We start from the raw sequence: 23,012 nt of genomic DNA, 5'->3' as shown, positions 1-23,012 counted from the left end.
ACCCATGACGAGGGAGGTCCTTGAAGCCCCAAATTCGCTAAAACACAGGTCACCAACAAACTGGCACATCCGTCTTGCCTCCAGCCGTAAAGCACCAGCTCGGAGACCACCTGACGGACGCCTTTTTATCCGAGCCAACTGTCCAACCATGGGAGTCCAGCCCCACCATTGAGGCCCTCCCATTCACCTGAAGCATCCTTACCACCAACTTCGAGGACCTCCCACCGCCACGACTGCCGCGACATAACACACGTACAACACATAACAACCCAAGCCCCAACCCAAAAACGCCACCATTCCCCTAAGGCCCTTTCCAAGGGAGGGAGGGTGGGAGTTTGCTCCTTCTCCCAGATTTTAAAAATCTAAAATGGCTCCTACACTCCTCCCCTTGATATAACCTCCCTACACCACCCCTTTCTAACTCCACCCACCGCAATTCCTACAGCTACTTAACCCTATCACCTCCGGCCCCCTCATGCCAAAACCCCTCATGACGGCCTCCCCTGACTGTCGCCTAGTACAGCCTCACTTGAGTGGGTTATTGGCTATTCACTCGGGGGCCCCTATTGTACTGCTATGACCACCCATTTACCCTAACTCACCCAATAAGACACAGAGACCAGAGTTGGATAATAATGGCCACAGCAGCCGTTTATTAACATAAATACAACAAACCATAAATCATATTACATTTTCTTACCCATGACGAGGGAGGTCCTTGAAGCCCCAAATTCGCTAAAACACAGGTCACCAACAAACTGGCACATCCGTCTTGCCTCCAGCCGTAAAGCACCAGCTCGGAGACCACCTGACGGACGCCTTTTTATCCGAGCCAACTGTCCAACCATGGGAGTCCAGCCCCACCATTGAGGCCCTCCCATTCACCTGAAGCATCCTTACCACCAACTTCGAGGACCTCCCACCGCCAACAACGCGCAACCTGACTCAACACCCTCAGAATTGCGCGTTCCTCCACACACCCAACACTCGCTCGATTCCTCCTTGCAGCCCCAATGACCACAAATCAATACCAACGGCATTCAAATGGACACCATCGGCCCTCCAAAACGCCCCCACTCCAGCCTCCAGCTCCGAATGCCGCACTGCCACCGCCCCATTCCTGGCCATAAACTTACCCACTGCCCTATTAACCTTTATCCTAGCCTTATTGAGTCTCTCAACTGAACGCGCCCCACGCCATACCTGCCTAGGCACGATGTCTGACCACACCGTGACCATGCCCGGGAATAACGACCACAACCGCAACAGGTCAAACTTAATATCCCTTAATAGCTCTCTAACGGGCCGCCCCCCCAAATCATTCCCACCCACATGTAGCACCAACACGTCCGGCGCTCTACTCAAACGTACATAACGATGGACCTCCCGTAACACCCCTTGCCACAACATACCTCTCATCCCCAACCATCTGATAACCGCGACGTCCCTGTCAAACCCCAGCTGCCGACCCTCATGACGCACATCGGCCCTCAAAGCACCCCAGAACACGAATGAGTGCCCCATGATCCAAACCAACGCGGAACCGGAATCTGAAAAACAAGACAAGGCAACACAAGACACATCAGTCAATGCCCTCCTACAACATTCCCACCCGCACATAGGACCTAAACCTAACAGATTCCCATCTACCAATCCTCTTGATTACCTCGTCACTCATGCCCCACCTGGCCGCCTCCGTCGCCGCCCCTATCCTGAACGAATGCCCCGCAAAGTCCCCCGCTGTAATACCCAACCCCATGCAAACAACGCCTGAACACTGCCAGAAATTGGTACCGGGACAAATACGAACCATCCCGGTGCCTCAACAACGGACCCAATTCACCACCACCCAAAGCTGTATACTCCCCAACACACCGAACCGGACACATTGCACAACCCGGAACCTCAAACAACCTCACAAAGCTCCCCTTACCTAACTTGTCAGTCTTAGACCGACAAATTTTTATCACCACCCTATCCTCCAACAACCCCACATCCTCCTTCAGCAGCCCGCCACCAACAACCCGCACACTTTGACACACCAACTCGCCAATCCGAAACGCTCCAAAAAACGCCAAAGAAAAGGCCGCCCTAAACAGCTTCACCTCCCAACCTGAACTACCAACCAATTCCAACCGCGTGCCTAATCTTAATAACAAATCAAACGAGACCGGCCTCCTTTTATCACTGACCTTCTGACCGCGCCGCCAACCCCTCAACACCTGCCTCACTAAAAACGTCTTGGTCACATCTGCCAAACCCCTCAATTTGAAGCCAAAAGCCAGCCCAGCAATCCATTTATTCAACTTTGACACCGACCACTCCAGTTCCCGCACATGCCCCAGAAACAACAATAACGGAATATCCCCCTCATCAACGTGCGCCCCCAACTCCTCACACCAATCCAGCCACTCTCCCCACACTTTACCGTATGCCAACCATGTTCCGGAACTCATTGAGTCCCGAAGGAGACCGTCTATGATACCTACAACATCTCCCACATGGACTCCGGACATTCCACTCCCTCGGCATCCGCTCCTGGCGCCAGTTGCCGAAACCGCTCCAGCTGAGAACGAGAAAGGGCATCCGCAATATTATTAAAAATACCTGGCACATGTACTGCTACCACCCAAACATTCTGCGACAAACAGACCAAAACCAAATGCTGTAACAATCGAATAACCGGCGGCGAAGACGCCGTCATACCATTAATGGCCTGAACCACCCCCAAATTATCGCAGTGAAAACGGATCTTTTTATCTCTAAACCGATCCCCCCACAACACCATGGCTAGAACAATTGGAAAAAGCTCTAACAATGCTAAATTCCGAACCCATCCCCTCTCCACCCAGCTAATCGGCCACCTACCCGCACACCATTGCCCATGACAGTACACACCAAATCCCGAACCGCCCGCCGCATCCGAAAACAGCTCAAAGTCAAAATTATCCACAGCTGCCCCCAAAACCAAAGTCCGACCGTTATACTGCTGCAAAAATTCCCCCCACACCGCCAAATCCCCTTTTAATTCCTTCCCCAACCTTATAAAATGATGCGGGGCCGTAACGCCTGCAGTAGCCCCCGCCAACCGACGACAAAAAATTCTCCCCATTGGCATAATCCGACATGCAAAATTGAGTTTCCCAAGCAGCGATTGCAAGTCCCTCAACCTGATCTTAGTCGATATCCTAGCCCTCTCCACCACTAAACGTAAATCCTGCAATTTATCCTCAGGCAACCGACATTCCATCCTTTCCGTGTTGATAACAATCCCCAGAAAACTCAATTCCGTAGTGGGACCCACCGTTTTTTCCTCAGCCAACGGAACACCAAATAGACCAAAAACCGACTCCAAAGTGCTAAGTAACAACGAACAGACCCTAGACCCAGCCGGACCCAAACAAAGAAAATCATCCAAATAATGAATAATGGATGAACAACCCGAAACGTCCCTAACCACCCACTCCAAAAAGGAACTGAAAGCTTCAAAATATGCGCATGACACTGAACAACCCATTGGCAAACACCTATCCACGAAATAACCCCCTTCCCAATAACAACCCAACAAATGCAAACTGTCCGGATTAACAGGCAACAACCGAAACGCAGCCTCAATATCCGTTTTTGCCAACAACGCCCCCACCCCCAGTTTTCTCACCCACTCCACAGCCGCATCAAATGAAGTATAAACCACTGAACATAATTCAGGGTCAATACCTTCATTGACCGACGCACCTTTAGGATAGGACAAATGATGAATTAACCGAAACTTGTTCGGCTCCTTCTTGGGTACAATCCCCAAAGGTGATACCCTCAAATTGACCAAGGGGGGACTCAAAAAGGGGCCATCCATGCGCCCCAAAGATACCTCCTTCGCCAATTTTTCAGACACCACCCCGGGATGCTCAAGTGCAGAACGCAAATTTTTCTTCCCTGCAACCACCGGCACCGGAAACGAGGGGATACAAAAACCTTCCGTAAAACCGACCCTCAAAAATTCCGCCATCCCTTGATCCGGATATCTATTTAGGAAGGGGCCCATCTCTGCTACCCGCACCGGTGTCAACCCCTTTTCCACCTGCCTCGCCCCCTTTTTGCCTACCCCCTCTGAAACAACGACTGAATCCATGATTCCCGCCGCATGCGGAACATTCGTGTTTAAAACGACACTTTGCCCCAAACCTGCAGTTGCCCTCGTTAAAGAGGAAGCAAAGCCCTTTTGCCGACGCCGCTGAAAAGGACGCCTGTCCTGAACCCCCCGACTCCCCCCGAAAGGACTGCACCGCACGCACCGGAGCCATCACCCGCATCCATAACCCTATGTCCTTATGGTCCCATCTAATTGTACTACGCACCGCCATCCTCTGTCGGAACTGTTCGTCATACCGCAACCAACCCGTACCCCCGTACACACGAAACGCTTCCCCAATCGCATCCATATAGCAGAAAAGCGCCGAACAACACTCCGGCTTCTTTTCCCCTACCACACTGGCTAAAATAGCGAATGCCTGCAGCCAATTAGAAAACGTCCGCGGAATAAGACGAAACCTCCGCTTTTCCTCCTCCTCCTTCTTACCCTCCTCCTTCTTACCCCTATCTAAATTAAACCTCTCCAGGGGGAGCAAGGAAAATATTTCCACATACTCCCCCTTCCAAATGCGCTCCCGCACTTCCATTTTTAGGTGCGCCCCCAAAGGACCCTCAAAGCAGACATACACCTTCCCCCCGCGCCGTGTCGTCCACTTTTCGCCCTCTCATCCTCCCCCCCAACCTGCGTCTGAACGGACACCGAATCTCCCACCCTGCTCGTCACACTGGCCGGACCACCACTAACCCCAGCCCCCACTCCCCATGCAGGCCCAGGAGACATTCCCGCCCCCCCAAAACCAGCCACCCACCCCGCCAAACTCTGAAAAAGCTGCCCCAATCCCTTACCCAAATCACCTTGTGGCCCCCCACCTCCCCCTTGGACACCCGTCCATGCATTAATGATACCACAGTTAGCCTCACCAAGCTGCCGGGGGGCTGTGAACCCCGCAGCCGAAGGTCCTGCTTCCTGATGATCTTCCTCCTCAGCACGAACCTCTTCCTCTTGCGCCACCAACATCCCAGCACCTGGCCTGCTGGATGTGCCCTGGTCTTCACCCCTCACACGATGGGCGGAGCCTCCGCCATGTCGCCCAACCGTCTCCTGTGGCCTGTGCGCCGCCGCCATCTCACTGCACACAGCCACGACCGCCTGTTCATCTCTCCCACGCCGGGCGGCCTCCCCCGGACTGGGGGCACCCGCCGCACCTGGTCCCGCATCCACCGCTCTTACTGCCGGAGGCGGGGGAGGGATCCGCCCGCCTGTTCTAGGGCTCCGCCGTGCATATTGATTCCTCCCACGTCGGGAGGGTCTGGCAGCAGGCACACCGCCGCCCTCCCTCCGTGAAGGGTCCCCGAGGGGGCTCTGCACCCGGCGCCAAGCTCTGGGGGTCACCTCAGGACTAAGGCGCGCCGGCGGCCTTGCCCGCCGCGACCGTCTAACAGTTGGCGGTGAGCTGACACTACTCACCGCCGCCCCCTGCAACACACCAGCCACCTGGTCCTGCAGCCATTCGGGTCCCCGGGTCTCCGCCGCTGCCCGCAACTGCTCCATTAACAACGCAATCTCCATCTCTAGTTTGCTCCTTCTCCCAGATTTTAAAAATCTAAAATGGCTCCTACACTCCTCCCCTTGATATAACCTCCCTACACCACCCCTTTCTAACTCCACCCACCGCAATTCCTACAGCTACTTAACCCTATCACCTCCGGCCCCCTCATGCCAAAACCCCTCATGACGGCCTCCCCTGACTGTCGCCTAGTACAGCCTCACTACATCTGGGGCTTTTGCTGCATTTGTCATAGTGAAATACAAGCTTTAAATACTGCAATTATATTCTGGGTTTAAAAAATCACTTATTTTTTTGCAAGATCCTACATCTGGGGTCTTTGCTAAAATTGTCATAGTGAAATACAAGCTTTAAAAATTGTAAATATATTCTGGGTTTAAAAAACACCCATTTTATGCGAGACCTTAAATATAGAGCTTTTGCTGCATTTGTCACAGCGAAATACAAGATTTAAATACTGCAATTATATTCTGAGATTAAAAAACACCTATTTTTTGCAGGAGCCTACATCTAGGGTCTTTGCTGCATTTGTCACAGTGAAATACAAGATTTAAATACTGCAATTATATTCTGGGTTTAAAAAACACCTATTATTTGCAGGAGCCAACATCTAGGGTCTTTGCTGCATTTGTCACAGTGTAATAGAAGTCAAAAATACTGCAATTATATTCTAGGTTTGAAAAAACACCACTTTTTTGCAAGACCCTAAATCTGGGGCCTTTGCTGCATGTGTCACAGTGAAATACAAGCTTTAAATACTGCAATTATATTCTGGGTTAAAAAAATACCCATTTTGTGCAAGACCCTACATCTTGGGACTTTGCTTCATTTGTCACAGTCAAATACAAGAGTTAGATAGTGCTGTTATATTCTGGTTTAAAAAAAAAAAACACTCATTTTGTGCAAGACCAATCTGGGGCTTTTGTTGCATTTGTCAAAGTGAAATACAAGCTTTAAACACTGCAATTATATTCTGAGTTCCAAAAATTACCTATTTTTTGCGAGACTCTACATCTAGGGACTTTGCTGCATTTGTCACAGACAAATACAAGCGTTCGATATAGCTGTTATATTTGGTTATTTAAAAAAACACCCATTTTGTGCAAGGCCCTACATCTGGGGCCTTTGCTGCATTTGTCACAGTCAAATACAAGCTTTAAATACTGCCATTATATTCTGGGTTACAAAAACACAAATTTTTTGCAAGACCTTACATCTGGGACCTTTGCTGCATTTGTAACAGTGAAATACAAGCTTTAAATTCTGCAATTATATTCTGGGTTTAAATAAACACCATTTTTTTTTACAAGACCCTACATCTAGGGCTTTTGCTGCATTTGTCACAGTGAAATACAAGCTTTAAATACTGCATTTATATTCTGGGTTTAAAAAAAACATCCATTTATACAAGACTCTACATCTGAACCTTTGCTTCATTTGTCACAGTCAAATACAAGCGTTAAATACTTGTTGTTATATTCTAGATTTTAAAAAAAAACACAAATTTTTTGCAAGACACTACATCTGGCGACGTTGCTGCATTTGTCACTGTGAAATGCAAGCTTTAAATACTGCAATTAATTTCTAGGTTTAAAAAAACACCCATTTTTTGCAAGACCCTAAATATAGAGCTTTTGCTGCATTTGTCACAGTGAAATACAAGCTTTAAATAATGCAATTATATTCTCGGTTAAAAAAATAAATAAAAATTATTGCAAGACCCTATATCTGGGGCCTTTGCTGCATTTGTCACAGTGAAATATAAGCTTTAATTACGGTAATTATATTCTGAGTTTTAAAAAAACACCTACTTTTTGCAGGAGCCTACATCTAGGGTCTTTGCTGCATTTGTCACAGTGAAATACAAGCTTTAAATACTGCAGTTATATTCTGGGTTAAAAAAAAATCCCATTTTGTGTAAGACTCTACATCTGGGGCTTTTGCTGCATTTGTCATAGTGAAATACAAGTTTTAAATGCTGCAATTATATTCTGGGTTCAAAAAATCACCTATTTGTTGCAAGACCCTACATCTGGGGTCTTTGCTAAATTTGTCATAGTGAAATATAAGCTTTGAAAAATGTAAATATATTCTGGGTTTAAAAAACACCCATTTTTTGCGAGACCTTAAATATAGAGCTTTTGCTGCATTTGTCACAGTAAATTACAAGCTTTAAATACTGCAATTATATTCTGGGTTTAAAAAAAAAAACACCCATTATTTGCAAGACCCTACATCTGGGGCCTTTGCTGCATTTGTCACAGTGAAATACAAGCTTTAAATACTGCAAATATATTCTGGGTTTAAAAAAAAAACACCCATTATTTGCATGAACCAAAATCTAGGGGCTTTTCTGCATTTGTCACAGCAAAATACTGCAATTATATTCTAGGTTTGAAAAAACACCATTTTTTTGCAAGACCCTAAATCTGGGGCCTTTGCTGCATTTGTCACAGTGAAATACAAGCTTTAAATACTGCAGTTATATTCTGGGTTAAAAAAATTACCATTTTGTGTAAGACTCTACATCTTGGGACTTTGCTGCATTTGTCACAGTCAAATGCAAGTGTTAGAAAGTGCTGTTATATTCTGGTTTAAAAAAAAAACTACAATTTTTTGCAAGTCACTACATCTGGGGACTTTGCTGCATTTGTCACAGTGAAATACAAGCTTTAAATACTGAAATTATATTCTGGGTTTAAAAATAAACAGCCATTTTTTTTGCAAGACCCTAAATCTGCGGCCTTTGCTGCATTTGTCACAGTGAAATATAAGCTTTAAATACTGCAGTTATATTTGGGGTTAAAAAACACCAATTTTTTGCAAGACCCTACATCTAGGCCCTTTTCTGCATTTGTCACAGTTAAATAAAAGCTTTAAATACTGCAATTATATTCTGGGTTTAAAAATAAACGCCCAATTATACAAGACTCTACATCTGGTCCTTTGCTGCATTTGTCACAGTAAATTAATTACAAGCTTAAGGCTGCTTTCACACTAGCGTTCGGGTTTCCGTTCGTGAGCTCCGTTTGAAGGAGCTCACGAGCGGACCCGAACGCAGCCGTCCAGCCCTGATGCAGTCTGAATGGAGGCGGATCCGCTCAGACTGCATCAGTCTGGCGGCGTTCAGCCTCCGCTCCGCTCGCCTCCGCACGGACAGGCGGACAGCTGAACGCTGCTTGCAGCGTTCGGGTGTCCGCCTGGCCGTGCGGAGGCGTGCGGATCCGTCCAGACTTACAATGTAAGTCAATGGGGACGGATCCGTTTGAAGATGCCACAATGTGGCTCAATCTTCAAGCGGATCCGTCCCCCATTGACTTTACATTGAAAGTCTGGACGGATCCGTCCCAGGCTATTTTCACACTTAGCTTTTTTTAGCTAATATAATGCAGACGGATCCGTTCTGAACGGAGCCTCCGTCTGCATTATTATGGGCGGATCCGTTCAGAACGGATCCGCCCGAACGCTAGTGTGAAAGTAGCCTTAAATACTGTTATTTTATTCTGGGTTTAAAAAAATAAACAAACATTTTTTGCAAGACGCTACATCTGGGCCCTTTGCTGCATTTGTCACATTGAAATATAATCTTTAAATACTGCAATTATATTCTGGGTTACAAAAACACCCATTTTTTTGCAAGCCTTTTCATCTGGGGCCCTTGCTGCATTTGTAACAGTGAAATACAAGCTTTAAATACTGCATTTATATTCTGGGTTTAAAAAAACCCCACCCATTTATACAAGACTCTACATCTGGGCCTTTGCTGCATTTGTCACAGTAAATTACAATCTTGAAATACTGTTATTTTATTCTGGGTTTAAAAAAAACCCACCCATTTATGCAAGACGCTACATCTGGGGCCTTTGCTGCATTTGTCACAGTGAAATATAAGCTTAACCTCTTCAGGATGTATGACGTACCGTTACGTCATGTATGGTTCCGATCACCGCCGCCCGTCGGGCAGTGATCGGATCCCGGTGCCTGCTCAAATCATTGAGCAGGCACCTTGGCTAGATGCGCCGGGGGGTCCTGTGACCCCCCATGTCGGCGATCGCAGTAAACCGCAGGTCAATTCAGACCTGCGGTTTGCTGCGCGTTCTGCAGCTTCTAATTCCCGCGGTCCCCGACCGCGGTGATCAGAAACTTTAAAATGCTGAAAATATAGATTTTTGTTTACCCCCCCTGCACCCTTGAATGATTATTATGCCGGCGGGTGGTGCAGGGGGGTTTGCAGGCGGTGCAGGCGTTGCGGAAGGCGGGCGGTGCGGCAGGCAGGATGCGCAATCCCCCGCCCACCTCCTCTTGAATATTTATTGGTGTCCAGTGGTTATACCAGAGTGTCAGCACATTGCTGACATTCTGGCATAAACGGCTGACATCTGTGCTGTGATGTCAGCCATTTAACCCTTTCCATACCGCGGTCCGGTATGGAAAAGATTAACAGTCAGGGAGCTCCCTCCCTCTCCCATCGGGGGGCTGCTGTGCATTTGCAGCCCCCAGACAGGATGGGGTCACAGAGGGAGGAAGCTCCCCTCCTTCCCCTTCCCCATCTGCTCAGTTGTGGCAGACGGGGAAGGTTCCCATGGCAACAGGACGCCTTCTCAGGCATCCTGCTGTCCATTGTGCTGAATAGTTCTGTGCTAAAGGCATAGATCTGTTTAGACAAAGTGTAAGTAAAATACAGTACAATACACTATATAGTGTACTGTACTGTATTATACAGATATCAGACCCACAGGATCTTCAAAAAAAGTAAAAAAAAAGTAAAAATCAAAAAACACATTTATCACTGATTAAAAATGAAAAAAAAAAAAAATTCCCTACACATGTTTGATATCACTGCGTCCGTAACGACCTGATCTATAAAATGGTCATGTTACTTTACCCGAACGGTGAACGACATAAAAATAAAAAACTATGATGAAATTGAAATTGTGCCCACCTTACTTCCCCAAAAAGGTGATAAAAGTGATCAAAAAAGTCGTATGTATGCCAAAATACTACCAATCAAACCGTCACCTCATCCCGCAAAATATGATTGCCTAAGAGAATTGCCCAAAAACTGAAAAAAAACTATGGCTCTCAGAATATGGAGACACTAAAACTTGACATACATCTTAGGTATCACCGCGTCCGTAATAACCTGCTCTATAAAAATATCACATGATCTAACCTCTCAGGTGAATACCATAAAAAAAAAGGTGTATGAAAAGCAATTTTTTTTCACCTTGCATCACAAAAAGTGTAATAGCAAGCGATCAAAAAGTCATACGCACCCCAGAATACTGCCAATCAAACCATCATCTCATCCCGCAAGAATTATACCCTACCCAAGACATTTGGCAAAAAAAATAAAAAATCATTGTGTAAAACTTACATAAATAAAAAAAATTGTATACATATTAGGTATTGCCGCATCCGTGACAACCTGCTCTATAAAAATATTACATGAAATAACCTGTCAGATGAATGTTGAAAATAAAAAATAAAAACGGTGCCAAAACAGCTATTTCATGTTGCCTTGCCTCACAAAACGTGTAATATAGAGCAACCAAAAATCATACGTACCCTAAAGTAGTACCAACAATACAGCCACTCTATCCCGTAGTTTCTAAAATGGGGTCTCTTTTTTGGAGTTTCTACTCTAGGGGTGCATCAGGGGGGCTTCAAATGGGACATGGTGTAAAAAAAAAAACAGTCCAGCAAAATCTGCCTTCCAAAAACCATATAGTGCACCTTTCCCTCTACGCCCTACTGTGTGCTCGTACAGTAGTTTAAGACCACATATGGGGTGTTTCTGCAAACTACAGAATTGGGGCAATAAATGTAGCATTTTGTTTGGATGTTAACCCTTGCTTTGTTACTGGAAAAAAATGATTAAAATGGAAAATTTGCCAAAAAATCTAAATTCTGAAATTATATCACCATTTGCCATTAACTCTTGTGGAACACCTAAAGGGATAGCGATGTCTGAAAAATCAGTTTTGAATACCTTGAGGGGTGTCGTTTCTAGAATAGCGTCATTTTTGGGCGGTTTCTATTATGTAAGCCTCACAAAGTGACTTCAGATCTGAAGTGGTCCGTAAAAAAAAGTGGGTTTTTGAAAATTTCTGAAAAATTTCAAGATTTGCTTCTAAACTTTTCAGCCAAAACAAAAAATATCATTCCCAAATTGATCCAAACATGAAGTATACATATGGGGAATGTAAAGTAATAACACATTTTGTAGGTATTACTATGTATTATAGAAGTAGAAAAATTGAAACTTGGAAATTTTGGGTAAATTTGGTATTTTTTATAAATAAAAATTTATTTTTTTTACTTCATTTTACCAGTGTCATAAAGTACAATATTTGATGGGGAAAAAACTCAGAATGGTCTGGATAAGTCAAAGCGTTTTAAAGTTATCAGCAGTTAAAGTGACACTGGTCCTTAAGGTGAAATATGGCTGTGTTCTAAAGGGGTTAAAATACTGCAATTATATTTTGGGTTTAAAAAAACACCAATTTTTTGCAAGAGCATAAATCTAGGGCCTTTGCTGCATTTGTCACAGTGAAATACAAGCTTTAAATACTGCAATTATATTCTGGGTTTAAAAAAAAAACACCCATTTTCTTTACAAGACTCTACATCTAGGCCCTTTGCTGCATTTGTCACAGTGAAATACAAGCTTTAAATACTGCAATTATATTTCGGGTTTAAAAAACACAATTTTTTTGCAAAATCCTACATCTAGGGTCTATGCTACATTTGTCACAGTGAAATACAAGCTTTAAATACTGCAATTATATTCTGGGTTTAAAAAACAATTTTTTTAGCAAAATCCTACATCTGCGCCTTTGCTGCATTTGACACTATCAAATACAAGCATTAGATACTGCTGTAATATGCTGGGTTTAAAAGCAAAAACACCAATTTTTTGCAAGACCCTACATCTGGGGATTTTTCTGCATTTGTCACAGTGAAATAGAAGCTTTAAATAATGCAATTATATTCTGGGTTTAAAAAACAATATTTTTTTGTGAGACCATACATCTGGGGGCTTTGCTGTATTTGTCACAGTGAAATACAATCTTTAAATACTGCAATTATATTCTGGTTTTAATAAAACACCCATTTTTTTTTTTGCAAGATCCTACATCTAGGGTCTTTGCTACATTTATCACAGTGAAATACAAGCTTTAAATACTGCAATTATTACTGGGTTTAAAAAATAACCACCCATTTTTTGCAAGACCCTAAATAAGGGGATTTTGCTGCATTTGTCATAGTGAAATACAAGCTTAAAAATACTGCAATTATATTATGGGTTTAAAAATAGACACCTATTTTTTTAAAGACCCTACATCTGGGACCTTTACTGCATTTGTCAAAGTGAAATACAGCCTTGAAATACTGCAATCATATTATGGGTTAAAAAAACACCTTTTTTTTTTTTTTTTTTTGCAATACCCTACCTAGAGGGCCTTTGATGCATTTCTCACACTGAAATATAATCTTTAAATGCAGCAATTATATTCTGGGTTAAAAAAACTAAACTATTTTTTTAAAGACCCTACATCTGGGGCCATTACTGCATTTGTCAAAGTGAAATACAAGTGTTAGTGTCACAACCAGACAGCTGAGAAGCTCTGACAGAGGCCTTTCAGAACCTCCTCCTTGAATTTCTGTGTTGTGGTATTCAGCTCCTCCTCTCGTCAGCCTCTCTCAGCTGTCATGTGTTAATTGCTTCCCTTTAAATTCTTCTCCAGAAGGCTTTTCTGAGCGGCTTATATTACTTCCTGGAGTGTGTGTGCACGCCGATCTGTCCTCCTGTTTGCTTCAAAGCTAAGTGTACCTTTATCTGTTAATATCTGTTTGCTGGATCCCAGGTGACCCTGACTCCCTCCGTATCTTGTGTAGGGAGCCGGTGGTCGTGTCCCCTCACTATTGTAGGGTGCTCAGGGCTTTATAGTCAAGGTTCGTGGATATGCAAACCTCCACCATTCGGATCTTTGCATAGGCTGAGCAGCCAGGGAAAGTGCCAGGTCTTCTGCAGGGGTCTCCCTTGGTTCCTTAGTTTTTGGATCCAGCGAGTCGTTTATACATGTTGCTTTGCCTTATTTCCTGTACACCGTCCATGACAGTTAGATACTGCTGTTATATTCTTGAATAAAAAAAACACCATATTTTGGCAAGATAATACATTTGTGGCTTTTGTTGCATTTCTGACAGTCAAATACAATCGTTAGTTACTGCTGTTACTTCTGGGTTTAAAAAAAATACCCATTTTGTACAAGACCCTACATCTAGGGACTTTGCTGCATTTGTCACAGTGAAATACATGCTTTAAATACTGGAATTATATTCTGGGTTTAAAAAAAAACAAAACTATTTTTGTGAGACCCTACATCTGAGACCTTTGCTGCATTTTTCACTGTGAAATACAGGCTTTAAATACTGCGATTATATTCTGGTTTAATAAAACACCCATTTTTTTTGCAAGATCCTACATCTAGGGTCTTTGCTACATTTATCACAGTGAAAAACAAGCTTTAAATACTGCAATTATATTCTGGGTTTAAAAAATAACCACCCATTTTTTGCAAGACCCTAAATAAGAGGATTTTGCTGCATTTGTCATAGTAAAATGCAAGCTTAAAAATACTGCAATTATATTATGGGTTTAAAAGAAGACACCTATTTTTTTAAAGACCCTACATCTGGGGCCTTTACCACATTTGTCAAAGTGAAATACAGCCTTGAAAAACTGCAATCATATTCTGGGTTAAAAAAAAAATTAATATATATATTTGAGAGACCCTACATCTGAGACCTTTGCTGCATTTTTCACATTGAAATACAAGCTCTAAATACTGCAATTACATTCTGGGTTTAAAAAAACACCCATTTTGTGCAAGACCCTACATCTGGGGCCTTTGCTACATTTGTCACAGTGAAATACAAGCTTTAAATATTGCAATTATATTCTGGGTTTAAAAAAATAAATACATTTTGCGAGACCCTACATCTGCGGCCTTTGCTGCATTTGACACAATTAAATACAAGCGTTAGATACTGCTGTTATATTCTGTGTTTAAAAAAAATTGTCACAGTGAAATGCAAGCTTTAAATGCTGCAATTATATTCTGGTTTTAATAAAACACCCATTTTTGCAAGACCCTACTAAATGTATTTATAACTTGAATTTCACTGTGACAAATGCAGCAAAGGCCTTAGAGGGGCCTTTGCTGCATTTGTCACAGTGGAATTCAAGCTTTAAATGCTGCAATTAATTTCTGGGTTTAAAAAAACTGCCATTTTTTGCAAGACCCTACATCTAGGGCCTTTGCTGCATTTGTCACAGTCAATTAAAAGCGCTAGATACTGCTGTTATATTCTGGGTTTAATAAAACACCCATTTTTTGCAAGACCCTACATATAGGGATTTTGCTGCATTTGTCACAGTGAAATGAAAGCTTTAAATAATGCAATTATATTCTGAGTTAAAAAAAACACCTATTTTTTGCAATACCCTATATCTGACATCTTTGCTGCATTTGTCATAGTGAAATACAAGCTTTAAATGCTGCAATTAATTTCTGGGTTTAAAAACCTGCCATTTTTTGCAAGACTTTACATCTAGGGCCTTTGCTGCATTTGTCATAGTCAATTACAAGCGCTAGATACTGATGTTATATTCTGGTTTTAAAAAAACACCAATTTTTGCAACACTCTACATCTGGGCCTTTGCTGTATTTTTCATAGTGAAATACAAGCTTGAAATACTGCAATAATATTCTGGGTTTAAAAAAACTCCAATTTTTTTTACAAGACCCTACATCTGGGGCATTTGCTGTATTTGTCACAGTGTAATACAAGCTTTAAATAGTGCAATTATATTCTGGGTTTAATATAAAGAAAAACACCAATTTTTTGCAAGACCCTACATCTGGGGCCTTTGCTACATTTGCCACAGTGAAATACAAGCTTTAAATACAGCGATTATATTCTGGGTTTAAAAAAATAATAATAATTTGCGAGACACTTCATCTGCGGCCTTTGCTGCATTTGACACAATTAAATACAAGCGTTAGATACTGCTGTTATATTCTGGGTTTAAAAAAAAACACCAATTTTTTTTGCAAGACCCTACATCTAGGGATTTTTCTGCATTTGTCACAGTGAAATGCAAGCTTTAAATACTGCAATTATATTCTGGTTTTAATAAAACACCAATTTTTGCAAGACCCTACTAAATGTATTTAAAGCTTGAATTTCACTGTGACAAATGCAGCAAGGTCCCTAGATGAGCCTTTGCTGCATTTGTCACATTGGCATTCAAGCTTTAAATGCTGCAATTAATTTCTGGGTTTAAAAAAACTGCAATTTTTTGCAAGACCCTACATCTAGGGCCTTTGCTGCATTTGTCACAGTCAATTACAAGCGCCAGATACTGCTGTTATATTCTGGGTTTAAAAAAAACACCAATTTTTGCAACACTCTACATCTGGGCCTTTGCTGCATTTGTCATAGTGAAAAACAAGCTTGAAATACTGCAATTATATTCTGGGTTTAAAAAAACACCAATTTTTTACAAGACCCCACATCTGGGGCCTTTGCTGTATTTGTCACAGTGAAATACAAGCCTTAAATAGTGCAATTATATTCTGGGTTTAAAAAAAGAAAAACACCAATTTTTTGCAAGACCCTACATCTGGGTCCTTTGCAGCATTTGTCACTGTGAAATACAAGCGTTAAATATTGCAACTATATTCTAGGTTTAAAAAAAAACACAATTCTTTTTGCAAGATCCTACATATGGGGCCTTTGCTGCATTGCTCGCATTGAAATACCAAATTTAAATACTACAGTTATATTCTGGGTTTAAAAAAAATACAAATTTTTTGCAAGACCCTACATCTGTGGTCTTTGTTTAATTTGTCACAGTGATCTACAAGCATTAAATACTGCAATTATATTCTGGTTTTAATAAAACACCCATTTTTGCAAGACCCTACATCTAGGGCCTTTGCTGCATTTGCCGCAGTCAAATACAAGTGTTAGATACTGCTGTTATATTCTTGAATTTAAAAAAAACTGAAAACAAATTTTGGCAAGATAATACATTTATGGCCTTTGCTTCATTTCTGACAGTCCAATACAAGCGTTAGTTACTGATGTTATATTCTGGGTTTAAAAAAAATACCCATTTTGTGCAAGATACTATATCTAGGGACTTTGATGCATTTGTCACAGTGAAATACAAGCTTTAAATACTAACATTATTTTCTAGGTTTAAAAAAAATACCTATTTTTTGCAAGACTCTACATCTGGGGTCATTGCTACATTTGTAACAGTGAAAAACAAGATTTAAATACTGCAATGATGGTATTTTATGGGTTTAAAAAAACACCCTTTTTGCAAGGCACTACATACGGTGCATTTGCCACAGTGAAATACAAGCTTTAAATAATGCAATCATATTCTGGGTTTAAAAAAACACCATTTTTTTAAGACCCTACATCTGGGGCCTTTGCTGAATTTGTCACACTGAAATACAAGCTTTAAATACTTCAATCATAATCTGGGTTTGAAAAAACAGCTTTTTTTTAAAGACTCCAAAACTGGGCCTTTGCTTCATTTATCACAGTGAAATACAATCTTTACATAATGCAATTATAATCTGGGTTTTTAAAAAAAAAACACCAATTTTTATTTGCAAGACCCTACATCTGGGGCCTTTGCTGCATTTGTCACAGTAAAATGCAAGCGTTAGATACTGCTGCTATATTCTGGGTTTAAGGAAATACCTATTTTTTTCAAGACATTACATTTGGGGTCTTTGCTACATTTGTAGCAGTGAAATACTATAGATTTAAATACTGCAATGATGTTATATTTTGGGTTTAAAAAAAATACACCCATTTTTACTAGACCCTACATCTGGGGCCTTTGCTGCATTTGTCACAGTGAAATGCAAGCTTTAAATACTGCAATTATATTCTGGGTTTAAAAAAAATACCAATTGTTTGCGAAACCGTACAGCCTTTGCTGCATTTGTCCCAGTCAAATACAAGCTTTAAATACTACAATTATATTCTGGGTTTAAAAAAACACCAATTTTTGGCGAGACCCTACATCTGGGGCCTTTGCTGCATTTGTCACAGTGAAATACAAGCTTTAAATACTGCAATTATATTTGGGTTTAAAAAAACAAACAAAAACTTTTTTTGCAAGACTCTACATCTGGGGCCTTTGCTGCATTTGTCACAGGTAAATACAAGCTTTAAATACTGCAATTATATTTTGGGTTTAAAAACAAAAATGCCTTTTTTTAAACGACTCCATATCTGGGCCTTTGCTGCATTTGTCACAGTTAAATTCAAGCTTTAAATACTGCAATTTTATTCTGGGTTTAAAAAAAAAAACACCCATTTTGTTCAAGACCCTATATCTTGGTACATTGCTGCATTTGTCACAGTCAAATGCAAGCGTTCAAGCGTTAGATACCGCTGTTATATTCTGGTTTAAAAATATACATATAACACCCATTTTGTGTAAGACACTACTTTTGGGGCCTTTGCTGCAAATTTTACAGTCAAATACAACCAGTCAAGACAAAACTGCTGTTACATATTTGGTTTAAAAATTAAAACATTTTGCGACCGTGAAGTAATTTTCTAAAATATGACTTTCACACTGTTGTGCGACCTCAAGAAATGTTTCCTCTTTTTGACACCAGCACTGCCTTACTTTCAGTGAACTTAATTGTTGACTATTGGCTGTTACATTGTTGCCTGACATAAACCATCTGTTAGTTTGGTGGATGAACACAAAGAATGAGGAGACCGTCAAATAAGCAGCGTGGCCCTGGTCGTGGTTCTGCTGGTGTAGCTCCTGTTGCCAGGAGAGGACGTGATCAATCTATGCCAGCTACACGCACATGTGAAACACCTTCCTCAGGTGCGAGTAGGCGACAGAACCTTCAGCGTTATTTGGTAGGGCAGAATGCGACTCTACGAATGGTGAGGCCAGAACAAGTACAGGCGATAGTAGATTGGATGGCTGACAGTGCCTCCAGTTCCTTCACATTGTCTCCCATCCAGTCTTTTGCTGAAAGATCAGAGTTGGAACCTGCAGCCCTTGGCCATTATTCTTTCACCTCACCCCCTTGCAAATCAGCCAAGCAGTCTGAGCCCCAAGTCATGGAGCAGTCTCTTCTGCTTTTTGACGGCTCTACTAGCAGGGTTTCCTAGGGCCATCCCCATAGCACTGCCCCAGAAGTGGAAGAGATTGAGTGCACCAATGCCCAACCACTTACTTTTCAGAATGAGTACACCGGAGGCCCACCGCAGCACGTCTCGGATTATGACTAAACACAGGTGCCAACTGCTGTTGCTTTCTACAGTGTGCAGACCGAAAAGGAGGGCAGGGGTGAAGAGTGGGTGGAAGATGATGTGGAGGACAAGGAGGTACTCGACTCCATATGGAATCAAGGTCATGCGAGTGACCTGTGCAGTTGGGAGGAAGAGGCGGTGGTCGTACAAAGCCACCAGCACAGCAGAAGAGGGAGCAGGGTGAAAAAGCGGAGCGGCCATCCCCTAGACAGTACGCCTGCTACTGCCCACCGCACCAAGGGACCGAGCACACTAAAGCCAGCTCCAAGGAGTTCCCTGGCATGGCAGTTCTTCAGAAAATGTGCTGACGACAAGACACAAGTGGTTTGCACGCTGTGCAATCAGAGCCTGAAGCGAGGCATAAACATTCTCAACCTGAGCAAAAGCTGCATGACCAGGCATCTACAGTCATGTGAAAAAATTAGGACACCCTTTGAAAGCATGTGGTTTTTTGTAACATTTTTAATAAAAGGTTATTTCATCTCCGTTTCAACAATACAGAGAGATTAAAGTAATCCAACTAAACAAAGAAAACTGAAGAAAAGTCTTTTCAAGATCTTCTGTAAATGTCATTCTACAAAAATGCCTATTCTAACTGAGGAAAAAGATAGGACACCCTTGCCCCTAATAGCGAGTGTTACCTCCTTTGGCTGAAATAACTGCAGTGAGACGGTTCTTGTAGCCATCTACCAGTCTTCGACATCGGTCTGAGGAAATTTTACCCCACTCCTCAATGCAGAACTTTTTCAGCTGTGAGATGTTTGAGGGGTTTCTTGCACGTACAGCCCTTTTCAAGTCACCCCACAGCATCTCAATGGGATTCAAATCTGGACTTTGACTTGGCCATTCCAGGACTCTCCATTTCTTCTTTTTCAGCCAATCTTTGGTTGATTTACTAGTATGTTTTGGGTCATTGTCATGTTGCATGGTCCAGTTCCGCTTCAGCTTTAATTTTCTAACTGATGGTCTCACATGTTCTTCAAGCACCTTCTGATACACAGTAGAATTCATCGTGGATTCTATGATGGTGAGCAGACCAGGTCCTGCTGCAGCAAAGCAGCCCCAAACCATGACACTTCCACCTCCATGCTTCACAGTTGGTATGAGGTTCTTTTCTTGGAATGCTGTGTTTGGTTTACGCCAAACATGTCCTCTGCTGTTGTGTCCAAATAATTCAATTTTGGACTCATCTGTCCAAAGAACATTATTCCAGAAGTCCTGGTCTTTGTCAACTTTATCTCTGGCAAATGTCAGTCTGGCCTCGATGTTTCTCTTGGAAAGCAAAGGTTTCCTCCTTGCACACCTCCCATGCAAGTTAAACTTGTACAGTCTCTTTCTGATTGTAGAGGCATGTACTTCTACATCAACAGTAGCCAGAGCCTGCTGTAGTTCTCGAGATGACACTTTAGGGTTTTTGGAGACCTCTTTTAGCATCTTGCGGTCTGCTCTTGGGGTGAACTTGCTGGGGCGACCAGTCCTGGGCATGTTGGCAGTTGTTTTGAAAGCCCTCCACTTGTAGACTATCTTCCGGACAGTGGAATGGCTGATTTCAAAATCTTTTGAGATCTTTTTAAATCCCTTCCCAGACTCATAGGCTGCTACAATCTTTTTTCTGAAGTCCTCTGACAGCTCTTTTGCTCTCACCATGGTGCTCACTCTCACTTCAACAGTCAGGAGCACACCAAACTAAATGTCTGAGGTTTAAATAGGGCAAGCCTCATTCAACATGCAGAGTAACGATCTACTAATTATGTGCACCTGGTGTGATATACCTGTGTGAGATCTGAGCCAATTTAAGAGGGAATACATGTGAGGGTGTCCTATCTTTTTCCTCAGTTAGAATAGGCATTTTTGTAGAATGACATTTACAGAAGATCTTGAAAAGACTTTTCTTCAGTTTTCTTTGTTTAGTTGGATTACTTTAATCTCTCTGTATTGTTGAAACGGAGATGAAATAACCTTTTATTAAAAATGTTACAAAAAACCACATGCTTTCAAAGGGTGTCCTAATTTTTTCACATGACTGTAAGTGCAACGCACGAGCTGCAGTGGAGTAGCCTCAAAAAGAAAGAATGGTCTCTGGCTCCTCCTGCTTCCTCTTCTGCTGCAGTCTTGGCCTCTTCATCCCCCTCTGGAGTGACAGTGGCACCTGCCACCCCGCAAACAGAGGATCTGCCAGCAATGCCACCACTTGGGTCACCAATCATCTCCACAATGTCCCATGGAAGCGTTCAGCTGTCTATCTCCAAAAAACTGGAGCGAAAGAGAAAGTACCCACAGACTCTCTGCGATCCCTGGCCTGGAAGGCCAGCATTTCAAAATTACTGGCCTTTGAAATGCTGTCATTCTGTCTGGTGGAGACGGATAGTTTTAAAAGCCTTATGGCAATGGCTGTCCCATAGTACGTCGTGCCCAGCCGCCACTACTTTTCCAGGTGAGCCATCCCTTCCCTGCACAACCAAGTGGGGGACAAAATCAGGTATGCACTGTGCAACGCAATCTGTGGCAAGGTCAACCAAACTATGGATACGTGGACCAGTAAGCACGGTCAGGGATGTTGTATCTCTCTAACAGCACACTGGGTAAATGCAATGGCAGCTGGGCCTGAGGCGAATAGCCGGTTGGCGCTTGTCCTTACTCCACCGATGATTGCAGGGCACTTCTCTTTGCCTCCTGTTGCTTCCTCCTCCTACTCCGCTTCCTCATCCTCTACCGACTCCTCACGCTGTCAGTGTAACACCTTCACCACCAACTTCAGCATAGCCAGGGGTAAACGACAGCAGGCAGTTTTAAAATGTTTCTGTTTGGGGGACAAACCCCACAGCGCGTAGGAGCTGTGGACGAGCATGGAACAACAGACCAATGAGTGGTTGGTGCCAGTGAGTCTCAAGCCCGGCCTGGTTGTGTGCGATCATGGGTAAAATCTCGTAGCAGCTCTGAGCCTAGCCAGTTTGACGCACATCCCTTGCCTGGAGCATGTGCTGAAATTGGTGGTGCAGGGGTTCCTTAAAAATTACCCCAATATGTAAGAGCTGCTGCAGAAAGTGCAGGCCGTCTGCTCACCCTTCTGCTGCTCAACTGTCAGCGTTGCAGTGTAACTTTGGCCTTTCCGCTCACCGCCTAATATGCGATATGCCCACAAGGTGGAACTCCACCTTGCACATGCTGGCCAGACTGTGCGAGCAGAAGCAGGCGATAGTGGAGTTTCATCTGCAGCATGCACGGGTGAGTCGCTCTGTGGAACAGCACCACTTCACCACCAATGAGTGGGTCTCCATGCAAGACCTGTCTGTCTTGTTGCGCTTTTTCGAGTACTCCAAGTGGCTCCGAGGGTGGGTTCCTGCACCGACAAACAACAGGTACACAATTGTCCAGCAAGTGCACAGTTCTGGAGAATGACGAGGTGGAGGAGGAGTAGGAACCGTGTTCACAGCAGGGTGGCACCCAAACCAGCTCATGGCCATCACTGGTGCGTCGCTCAGGGGATACAGAGAATACACCTCCCACAGAGGACAGCTTGTCGTTGCCTCTGGGCAGCCTGGCACACATGAGCGATTACATGCTGCAGTGTCTCCACAATGACCGCCGAGTTGGCCACATTCTAACTTGTGCTAAATACTGGGTGCCTACGCTGCTGGATCCCCGTTACAAGGACAGTGTACCATCCTTAACTCCGTCACTGTAGCGTGATCGTAAGATGCATGAGTACAAGCGCACGCTGGTAGACGTGCTGCTGGTGACATTCCAACCTGACAGTGGGGCAAGGTGGAAGCACAAGGTGAAGGCAGAGGAGGAGGAAGAGGTCGCCAACACAGCTGGGGCACCGCCAGCACCTCAGAAGGCAGGGTTAGCATGGCCAAAATGTGGAAAAGCTTTGTCAGCACCCCACAGCAACCAGCACCACCAGCTGATATGAAACGTCTTAGCAGGAGGCAGCATTTCAGCAAAATGGTTGAGCAGTATGTGTGCTCAAGC

The sequence above is a fragment of the Bufo gargarizans genome, chromosome 6 (assembly GCF_014858855.1).
Source record: "Bufo gargarizans isolate SCDJY-AF-19 chromosome 6, ASM1485885v1, whole genome shotgun sequence".
In the NCBI taxonomy this organism is placed as follows: Eukaryota; Metazoa; Chordata; class Amphibia; order Anura; family Bufonidae; genus Bufo; species Bufo gargarizans.
The sequence above is the reverse complement of the archived record's forward strand: the minus strand, read 5'-3'. Positions refer to the sequence as shown.